The following is a 9,396-nucleotide window of genomic DNA, read 5'->3' on the forward strand; positions in this document are numbered from 1 at the left end:
GTTTAGAGCAGCAAATTTAAGAGCTTTCATAAACTGGCCACAGGCTGAATCGCTATTGTGTTACATCAGTCAGTAACAGAGAGTGGCGAGACAGACGTGAAAACATCAAGGGTCATTATTTTAAATATTGAATCGGCGCTTTGCATTATAGAGCTAGAAGTTCGAAGCATGTGGGATACAATACAATATTGAATGGTCCTATGATTCATCATTGAGGAGGGGAGCAGGAGAAAGAGAGACTTGTACAGCGCAGCAGTGAACTAAACGTCTAAAAATGTCCAAGTATGGAGAGAGAAAAGCCTTGTGCACTGCATCAGAGCAGAGTTAGTCAGCAAGTCTCTCAAAAGCTATCTAGCTGGATGGTATTGAAACGGCTGGACTGAGATGGAGGCAGGGACGGATGGATGGTCTGTGACTCTGTTCTCTCTCTCTTTCTCTTTCTCTCTCTCTCCCTGTCTGTATATCTCCACCCTCCTTCCTCTCTCTCCCTCCCACTCCCTCTTCTCTTGTTCCCTCATTCTGACACATCCAGCCGTCATGTCTCATGGCTTTTTTCCTTTCAAACTGGGAAGCAGCAGCAGCAGCCAAAGCCTCAGAAGGGGGCAAAATGTGACACTGGCCTCATTCCCCCGTGAAAAAAAAAATAGGGTAAAAGTCTACATCAACATTCGAGAGGCTCTTAAAACTAAACTTTGGCGCAAGATAAACAATATGTGATGCAAATGAGGATTAAAACTTCAGCTGTGAAACACCCGACCCCGCAACCTCACAAAATAGGAGAAAATAAGATACATAACCGCTATAAAAACATAATAAAGGTAAACGTGATTGAATATGAGTGCCCATTTCATTTCATCTTTCTCCTCTGAGTCACAAAATGGTGTCAGCAGTCACCGCTCAATTGCGCTTCTCTATTCCTGGCTCATTACAATTGAGAGAATAGTGCTGGGTAATTGTTTGACCCTGCCTGCTCATCCTGCGTCCTTGGCTTGCCGAGTGCGCTCAACGTGAGAGTCCTATGGGATAAATGGTGGCTATTCCCACACTGTGCCCTGTGGCCGCGCACAAACAGAGCGCCATCATATCAGTGACAAGAGAAGCCTGATGAAGGTACGCTGGCTGCACAAACCAAATGCGGGCCCTGGCGGCACCACTGCCACCTCTCTAAAAAGGACCCATTGTGCCCCATGAGAGCCTTTCCCTCTCTGCGCTGAAGTGGCCACTGTGGCCCGCAGAATAGCCAGCCCTCTCCATCGCCCGGCAGCGAAAGTGCTGTCGTGTCTGGCCTGAGTGCGACCACAGTTATTGTGGTAGACAGTATCTCAGTATCGCAACTTCCATCACGCCCTCCCAGTGCCCCCTTGTCACTCAGCCCATTCTTCCCACGGGCGGGGACGATCCAGACCTAATTTCAGCCAGTGAATACACAATGAGGAACACGTGCACTCTGGGATTAAACCATCCCACATTTCGACCTCTGGTGTGGAGAGCCTAGACTTGATGGGGGCTTTTCAACACCTATAACTCCAGTTTGGACACCTCACACTGATTTGGCGGCAGGTATGGTTCTCTGAAAATCTATTTTTCCATGAAAAGCCAGATAAAAGGCCTTATGGATTCCTGGGAGAGGAAAGAAGCATAGTAGACCACCACAATTCTCTCAAGGGCACTTAGCTAAGAGCAACACCTGCAGAGAGCCAGCATGGGGAGCTGGAAAGAGTGGTCGCCGGAGCTCAAAAGATAAAAAAGAAACCGAACAATTGCAGGAACGGTATTTATTAAAAGTTGGTTCTAGGAAGCTCATTTGGCTGCCAGTCTGCAGCCTGAGCTCCAGCTCAAGGATGAGTCATGTACAAATCACTCTTAGAGAACACAAGCACATCTTTATTAGGAGTGATGACTCTGAACTTTCTGTGTACCCTCTACATTTGCTGTGTAGTTTTCCAATGAAACTAGCTCCAGTGAAACACACAATCTCATAATATGCTTTGCTGACCATAAAAGAAAAGTAATTAAATTAAACATTCCCTGACAAAAAACAGAAGGAAATCATCAATGCCTTTCGCTGCTGAACTCAGACTGGTTTGTTTATAACTTAATTCTTTTGTCCAATTAGTAGGCCAATGAGTAACGGCAATGTCCACTACTAGTTCATGTTAGTTATGCAAGTGTTACACAAACATATAGCATGATTATGCAGAACTAGAAATAAGTGTATATCAGTGATATCCCATAGCGTAAGGATTAGTTACTAACACCCACTCTCCAATTATAAGCATAAAACTCTTATGCGGGGTTTTTGTGTCCCACATCCCTGTTATGCAACCTGCTCCATTTTAGAGTAGGACCCATGCAAAGCCAACCACATTAACTAGAAACACGTCTTGATGTGGACTGGTACAGTTCACACTAAGATTTAGACAGTTTTGATCTTTCCACACACTGATGCGCAGCCAAACAAGGCCCAGAACAATTTCAGTCAGGCGGTGTTATGTGAAAGGCTGCCAGTGTTTACTACAACTCAAAGAGGAAAGAATGTCTTCAGGTTGCCGGTGTAAACCCGATACATCATCATCAACGGTGCGGTTACATCAGCCTGTTTTGTCCGGTGTGTGCCCTTCCAAGTGGGAAGCCGGTGGTGTTGGGGATATTTTTAAACCTGAGAAAGCAGCCGTTGCCTTTGCGCTGGAGTAATTTAGGTTAAACAGCTCACTGGCGGGTGCTAAAGAGATGCGTCACACACCTGAAACAGGAGCCGCCCCCCTGTAGGACTCCCGGGCCAAGAGTGCACTCATGCTACGTCTGGGCTAGGTAGATGACATTTGGGGCAAAACTAAAAGCATGTTAGCGGTAGTGAAGACATGACGTGGTAGCTTGCAACATCCATTTTTATTTCTCTATTATTGATATTCCCCTATTCTCTTTAAGAATTTCCCCCTTCACTGTAGCGCCGTTGGTCTCACTCACGCCTCTTAAAAGGCGAGCAATATGGTAATGCAAATATTTCAAATCTGGCTCTCACTGGAGGCTACAAAGCACATCTTTATTAATTCATTGGCGGTGCCTACTTTTGGGGGTTGCTAAGATATGAAAAAAAGGGGGCTGGGATTACATTACTTTCAACTATTTGAGAGAGAAAAAAAACCTCATCCATGATTCAAGTGTACTTGCGAGCTCTGCTGAATGAATTCATGACCCAGTCTTTGTGGAGTACAGTACAGTATCTGGCGCATAACCAGGATTTTCAACACCCAAAGTGTCTCAACTCTTTTGCAATTAGAACACCAAAGGCAAGTAGTAAAAAGATGCACAGCGCTTTGAACTTGATTGGGGCCATCACACAACAATTTTGTCCCTCCTCTTCCCAAGCCAAGCACGATAAAAGATACACTACCTCTGACATCCTCAATAACGCACGTCCTCCCAGACTGACTAATATTACTCCCAGTCAAGACATGGATATCCTTCCGACGTAGCCACACAGGAGGGGAAGAGGTAACTTGATCAGATCGATAGACCATATTGTACCCTCTCTCTCTCTACCTTTCTCTGAGTCTGCCTCCCTCTCTTTCACAAATCAGTGCAATCAGCGACAGTGGGAGACAATGAGAGGTCTTTAGGTCCATCGCTCCATCATAGGCTTGTCCCCGTGTATTCCGACTGCTGGATCAAAGGAGGGAAGGGAGAGAGGGAGACAGACACAGAGGGAGCAGGCTGGGCATGTCTTCCCTCATCACGTCCCCTGCAGCTAAAATGGAGGGCGTGAAGAGGAGGAGGATGGAGGAGGGGAGGAAATCCTTCATTTTCCTCTCACATTTCCTCCTTTTTTATGCAAGAAAAAGTGTCTGCCTTCTTGATACCTCCCTAAGCTCCTTAACCCGGCCTTTTCTCCTTGTCCACAGACGGATAGACGGATGGGTGATGGATGGATGGATGGATGGATGGATGGATGGATGAGGGCCAGGCGGCAAGCAGCAAAAGAGTGAGTTAATGAGGCAGATTGCTCTCTTCGTTGCTGTGCGAGGGATTACAGGGAGATTACCCATTCTGATTCTCTCCTCTTCCAAGTTCTCTCTCTCTCTTTTGGTCGTGGTAAACGGGAGAGACGGGGCAGCGAAGGGCGGGAGGGACGGGGGTGTGGTGCTCATGTCTCGACAGAGGTGAGATAGGAGACACTGCCCTGCCTCTCTGTCAGGAGAAAATGGCAGCTGCTCAAAACATTGACCTGCGACATGGATGGATAGAGTTACTGACTGAGGCCTCCAATCTGACAGCTGCTTCGAGGGCAACGCTCGCAAAGCCGGCCCAGCCTAAATATACCCAGGATGAGACTGAATATCTTATTAGTCACATGAGAAACAGCTCCTTCATGCTGTTCACTCTCTGTGCTAACTTCTAACAAATTAGGGCCCACAGCCTCCTCCCACGGAAAAGCGCACGGTATAGACGTGCCACAAAGTTGACATTATGCATTTGAAAAGGCGTTGTTTTCCCCAGTGTGCAAATGGCATGCTGATTACAGTGACCTAGAATGATGGCATTTCAGTTGAAAAGCTGAAGATTTGTATTCAGGAAAGTTGTTGGGTGCCTCATGTCAGAGGATGAGTGAAAACAAAGAGAAGCGCAGGACCTCAAATCCACTTTTTGCACTCACCGAATAACAAACACTGAAAAGGTCTGGAAAAATTATTCAAATTGCAGGGGAATTTGCAATTATTATAAGTCATCTCAACCCACAATGGCAGTGTTGAGCACCCTTCATGAAGTGTGCTGAAAGCTCTGAGAACAAAAGTGGAATCATGTATGGGCCCATTTTCTGCTGGCAGAGTCTGTTCACTGTGTATTATTGTAAGGGGGAAAGCTATTTAGGTATTTCCAATTAGCCGAAAAGTCATTGTCAAAACTGCTTTAGACAGACTAGTGAGTTGGTGCTGCAATCAGCTCTGTGAAAGGTTTTTTTTTTCCCCTCGTCAATTGGGAATAACTGTCTAATAGCTGAACTGTGGATGTCAAGTTGTGCTTGGGATAAGTAATAGGTCTGCTGGTGCTTTGTGATCTTCAGTTGAATGATCATTAAGCCATTTACAGAGTCTGAAAGAGATTTTTGACCCCAAGTGTCAAGTTACAGCCGACGTCCTGAGCAAGGCCTTTTGTCTCGGCTGGATAAGGTTGTAAGATTTCCATCCAGAGCGGAGTGAAACTCTCATTGTGCAGCTTCGTCCAGATCAAACTGATACACAGTGAAAAACTATAAACAACCTGGGCTGATAGTGAATCTCATCACCTTGACTGATTTCTCCTGCAGGGCTTCCATTTGCATTACTAAGACGTACACCTCCGCTGACTGTTGCCTGTGTGTGGGTCACTCAGCTCCTGCTATTGAGTTTGCTCAATCGCAGGAATAGCATTAGCATTACATTTGATGTGAAGGACTACCAACACCATCACAGTGAAAACTGTGTAAAATATGCCTGTCCAATATCTACATCATGAAGTCAAATAGATGCTGCATTACTGTGGACTTTTAAAATGATCTATAAATCTTCGCATCCTAACTGCAATTTTACAAACAATCCCAATGAGCCTTTTCCATTTCTAACCTGGGAGAAAGAGGAAGAGGCTTCAGACAAAGTAGATTCTAATGGACATGCAATTGTCTCTCATAACAATAATAATAATAATTAAAAAAAACTATAATAGGTCAGGGCAAGGATGTTGTATTTATTGTGAGAATACAGTAAAAGTTCTGGCAGCTGTGATATGAACAGACAGAAAAGGTCCATTTTAAAAGTGGCTTTAATAATAGGGAGTCTCCTTATATGGTGTCTTCCTTCCCCTTCTTTCCGGTCGTGTGCTTCCCAGCCGTTTCTATCTAAATGTTGGTGAAGTTGGGAAAATCCAGGATTGTTATTGTTGTTTTATAAATCGTGAGAAATAGAACAAACTCCTATACCATTCTCTGTCTCCATTTGTTTTTTTGCACTGTCTTGTGATTTTCTTCAGGTTTGGAGGGTTTTTGTGTAGCCTACAGAGACAGTTACGCACCCCGGTGGGCGTTTGGTGACACGGTAGCGCAGGAGTCGCAGTAATACAGTGCGCAAAAAAAAAAAAAAAACATCTCCTTTGTCATTTGTGCAGGCATTTCTAACCTGTCGCGGTAATTAAATTCATCACTGGAGTTTCCTGGAGTAAAAGAGTGTCTTTAATGACATGACGGCGATACATGAGCGGCACACATCACATCCATGTTGCCCGTCTGCAGCCTTATTATAAGGCAGCTGTATAGTAAAGTAAGTATAGCCTACCCTCAGGTGGCCTAATCTTCAGTTACAAACCTTGAATTTCCAGATATGAAAAATAAATCCATGTCAAAAAAAAAAAGAAAAAGAAAAAGGACATCTCACTTGGTAAAATAACAACCTCTAGAGAAATTCCAGCATTTCTTCGTTTCAGGGATTTGAGGATTTGAAGCGATAGAGAAGTGTGAATGTGTAAGTATGTCAGGTTATGTTCGAGAGGGCTATTTGGATTATCACTGGATGGCTACAGGGTATATATTTTGGTTTCAACTGCCCGCAGAGCTATTTGGAAATAAATAAAAAATGGTCCCTCGGACGAAACCTGTACGAACAGCCTATTACAAGTAGCCTACAAATCGCTTAAACACACCCACGACAGCTTGGAGAAAACAAAAAACGCACTTTCTGTCTCACCGAGCATTTCTTCCCTAAATTCCCACAGTCGTTTTTTTTTTTTTTTTTCCTTGACAGAGTATCACACATGGCCTCAAAACCCACAGGCTATGTCCGTCGTTTTATTTTTTCCCTACACTGGATTCAAGGTGTCTGTTCCCAAAGCCGCAGAAATAAACAGCAGTCCTCAAACCCAAGGAGGACAGCACTCGCCTCCTAAATCCCCTCCAAATTCTGACCCATTACGCATCGATTGCGCCGGCTCCTTCTGAACAGAACAAGCACCAACAATTGCTCCTAATTAGACTTGCGTGAGCGCATTTTCATTGTTTTTCTTTCATTTCTAAAGCATTCTGCAGACAGTGACAATCCTCACAGCAAAATTCCCCACAGACGCAAAGGGATAGTCACCACAGCAAAGAAGAGAAAAGTCCTTACTTGTGTTTTGCGGCAATCCCTCCGGTATTATCTCCAGACTTGGGAAGGTTTGTAAATATCCCTGGATATGCTCTGGATATGCGTTACTCTTGTGGCTGTCTTTTTTTTTTTTATCCAGTGCGTGAAGCAGACCAGACCAGAATGCAGGTTATCTTTTCCCCCCTCTCTCCTCCAAGACAGATGTGAACGATGCTGGCCGAGCCGCTCCACCTGCAGCCTGGCTGTGAAGCCCACCACAGCACAGAAAACACAGCTTCTGGTAATTCCTTTCAAAATAAAGCCATTAGGACAATCGCGGGCTGCTGCGGCTATTATTTTGAAGGCGGCATTGCCTTACGTCTCATGAACTTCTGGGTGCCTCTGGAGATCTTGACGCATCTCCACCTGCATCCACTGGAATAGGAGACAGACACAGCAGTAGAGGCAGCAGCGGCGGCGGCGGTGGCGGCGGCGGCACCATACTGAGGAGGCCGCCCACAGCGACACGCCCCGCTCCGGCTGGAGAAAGCTACTTCACCCGGCGAGGCTGAAGCGGTGTTGGATGGATTTGACCGGCCGTCCAAATTTGACTTGACTGAGTTCTACTGCGGAGCAAAAATACGCAAGTTAAGGCACATCTACACCATGCGAGATGCTTAACGTCCCAGGATCGTATCCACCGCCTAAAATAATAATACTACTAATAAAATACAAAAAAATAATTAATTTTAGTAATTATAATGATAATCATAAAATAATCATTATAATTACAATAATTGTGTCATAGATGAAAATAAAATACTGTTGCTGCCTCTACTACTACTTATATTAATAGTAATACCACTAGGCCTGTTATTATTACTAATACTGCTACTACTGCTACTACTACTTTTACTATTATTATTACTATTGCTATTACGATTGCCACTACTACTACTGCTACTACCTTTATTACTATTCCTACTATTGCTACTACTAGTACTACTACAACTATTACTACTACTTTTACTACTCTTACTACTATTGCTACTACTACTACTACTACTTTTACTAGTATTACTACTATTGCCTTTACTACAACCGCTACCGCTACTTTTACTACTATTAATACTATTAGGCCTACTACTACTACTATTACTTCTACTACTACTGCTACTATTATTTGGCACCCAAACATCTCATCTAAATCAAAGTATGGACTACATTTTTATACTTAAAATGAAGCTATGACTGATTGACTGACTGACAGAATACTGTTATTTGATCTTTGTGATCAGTTATGGCATGTAAGCCATCAAACCATCAGCCTAAAGATGTCATTGGCCCTGAATGTGCCCTTGATATGACCATTAAAAAAAAAGTCAGTTTCTGCTTGATCTTTGCTCTCCACTGTAAAGATGAAAAAGAAAAAAAAAGTCCTATCCTATAATGAGGGCCTACACTTTGTCACAGCCAGTGTACGCCAATGATATCAAGACGACGATGTGTAGTGTGTAGTGATCATCCTAAAGCAGCACAACCACCACTAACGTATTCACAGAAACCAGAGACAAGAGAAGCTTTAAATTATCTTGTATTATTAAAAGATACTGTCTTCAAATAGCGTAGACCAGTTTGATGCAACTTATGATGTACACTATGAATTTCCTCATAAAGATTTATGACAGCCTGAACTGTGATTACACTCTGTCACACAAATAAAAAGGTAAGGACATTGCATCTCTGGTACTCAGTAGTGGCTTTATAGTGACTGTATGGCACTGAAAAGTACTTTTTAAATATTATTTTTTATTATTATTTTTTTTTATTCCTTATTATTACAGTAATGTTCCCATACTTACTTTGTTTATCTCATAATGCATTTACAGAATCCTCTCTTTCCAGGAATTAAAATCTTACCATTACAATGTCTGTTTCACAGCTATAGCAAGACTTCCTAATCCCTGCTTGTGCTTCTTAAAACAGATGTGATTTTCCATTGCATGTAGCATGTCATTCAGCCACCAGGTGGGACCAACTTTAACCAGCCAAGCCATGCCATTCTGCTTTTGGCTGAAACATCACCTGTTACCCTGAGGATTGGCCCATCACCATTGCTCCTGGTAAAACAAGATGTCACCTGCACAAGCGGGACCATTTGATCTGGACAGGGACGGGGGCCATTTGAGTCGGGGAGACCATTTGAGGGTGATGCTGCATTTCTCTCCCATTCTTCCTCTTTCTCTTCTCCCTTTCTGCTCATAGTGTCAGAAACTAGGCTGACAAAGTTCCTCATTAGTGGCCCTCC

The 9,396-nt window shown here is 43.7% G+C and overlaps 1 protein-coding gene across 1 annotated transcript in view; it reads right to left on the reverse strand.

The window, feature by feature from the left end:
* Window positions 1-7,256, reverse strand: part of nrxn2b (neurexin 2b) — an 801,338-nt gene extending 794,082 nt beyond the window's left edge. The window contains exon 1 of the mRNA XM_030076071.1: window positions 7,131-7,256. The gene's annotated coding sequence lies outside the window, so the exon portion shown is untranslated. The remainder of the gene's footprint in view (window positions 1-7,130) is intronic.
* Between the last annotated feature and the right edge of the window lie 2,140 nt (window positions 7,257-9,396).

This window comes from Myripristis murdjan, chromosome 18 (genome assembly GCF_902150065.1).
Source record: "Myripristis murdjan chromosome 18, fMyrMur1.1, whole genome shotgun sequence".
In the NCBI taxonomy this organism is placed as follows: domain Eukaryota; kingdom Metazoa; phylum Chordata; class Actinopteri; order Holocentriformes; family Holocentridae; genus Myripristis; species Myripristis murdjan.